Here is a 2,141-nt window from a genome sequence, read left to right as displayed (position 1 = left end):
AAAAATAGCGTCTGCGAAACCGAGCTGCCAAACGATTTCTGTGACGTAACAACTTTTGTTTGTTTTTTTTTGTTTTTTTGGGTGATCTCCGCTCAATTCGTGTTATCGTTTTAACTAGCGAACCTTTAAAACGAACAGCTATGGGTGAGACGCCAAAGAAGACTTTAGTAAGATTTCCTGCAGTGGCGAATGTTGCATTCTTTGAGGGACAAAATGTTTGGTTGCAACAGGGAAGATAAATGTAGTTAGTAAGAGTGTTTTGGACATCTCCTCTTTGATACTTCGAGCCGATTTATGTGGTCTAACTGCCTCACGAAGTGCTATTATCGACCAATACGATACAAGAAAGCCGTACGTAAAGTGGACGACTCGGAGCTTGAGGACTAAATTAAAAGACCGTTTGACGGTGACATTACTCTTCGAGTTAAGAGCGAAGAAATGTTCGAGTTTTGGTGACGCTTGCTCGAAATGTTACGCCGTAGTAAACGTATCTAGAAAAGCAAGAAGTAAAATCGGCCCGAGCGCCGTTTAAGCTCCGGAATATGCATAAGCTGGATTGCTATGGGGATCTAAGGACTTCACCAATTCTAGCGCTCGTTTTTGCTCCACCGAGATGACAAAACGTCGTTAAAGAAGCCTTTGAAAGTTTCAGTGAGAGCTTAATGTATAAATATTTACATCGACACCGCTTACTAAAGCGGAAACTCAAGGCGCTAACTTGAAGGCATTGTCTTTTCCAAAGTCAGAGAAAAGAAGACCAAAGGACATGTTACTGTAGAATATCTAGTAAAATGTAACAATCTGAAAACAATTGGTATTGGATAAATCAAAATCACAATATTTTTCCCCGAAGAGCACCGCACGGTCGAAAACACCACAAGCCACGACTTTCAAAATCGTGTAGGTAAATCGTGCAGGTAAATTGACGAAAACGTCGCGTCTCTCCTTGGCCGCAACATACTTGATCGCATTCTCCTGCAGCTGGTGGCTTCTTAGCTTTTAGATACCGAAAATCTCATAATCTTTTATAATATCCTCCATATTGCCAGCCATTAATCTGGCTTGTGTTTACGTGGACAACGCGCAAGTACTTTGCGTGTTCCCTGCGTGTTGGTTCTGCAGATTTATGTCCCTACTTCTGAATAGCAAAGAATCTTACGTCACAAAAATCGTTTTGCAGCTCTGTAAGTTCATTAAGTCATCTGTGGACAGTGGTGGTTGGAAAAAGTATTCGAGTCATTGATGGCAGTCTTGGAGCTAGTTGGAGTGGTTGCAGTGGTAGCTGCAACCCGTCCGAGTGAAAATTACTCACATATGCGAAGAAGTCTCTACAAACCCAATTCAGTCCAGTCTGCAACACTGCTGAGTTCCGTAAGTAAGTTAAGTTAAATTTGAAGGACGGGACTCGATGGAGGAGGGACATTTTTGCTCCCTTAAGCCCAATTGGGGATAGAAGGATTCATTATGATGATACGATTTTGGTAGTGGTTTTGACCCCACAATGTTTGCCACTTCCTTCGTGAGAACAAGAATTCTGTGAATTTACACTGGATAACACAAATACCCTCAGTGTAAGCTGTGACTTAATTATGTCACAATACAGGGGTTAAAAGGTCTACGTATAAAGAGATATAACTTCGCGTTTACCGTTAACGTTAAGCTCGTTCGTTTCGTTTCGCTTAAGATTATAGAAAATTTCATTTCAGCTAATTCCTTGCCTGTCAGTAACATATATGGAGCAGGTTTTAAGAGTAGAGAGACAATTAAGTTGGAAGAAGCAAAAAGTAAAAATAATAAAAATAACAAAAAATAAACCATGGCCGTGCCCTTAGGGGCTGTTTACATGGAGGTAGGAAGATCCTAGAGGGCGGATCATCCTAGCGCCATATGTTTTCTGCATGTATTCAGTTTACATGCAAGAGGTCGTACTTGGCCCTAGTGCTAGGATCTTCCTACTGCTAGGATCTTCCTAGCTGTGAGCTAGGAAGATCCTAGCGCTAGGAAGATCTTAGCACCATGTAAACTGCCTTCGCTCGGAAGTTCCAGGTACTAGGGACAAAAAAACAAACATAGCGGCGGCCGGGTGTTCACCGTATTCAGCTGCCAAAGGTCGGCAATTTCGTCTGGCGTTGCCACAGGAC

The sequence above is a fragment of the Montipora capricornis genome, chromosome 13, assembly GCF_036669925.1.
Source record: "Montipora capricornis isolate CH-2021 chromosome 13, ASM3666992v2, whole genome shotgun sequence".
Lineage (NCBI taxonomy): Eukaryota > Metazoa > Cnidaria > Anthozoa > Scleractinia > Acroporidae > Montipora > Montipora capricornis.
This window is presented reverse-complemented; position numbering follows the sequence as displayed.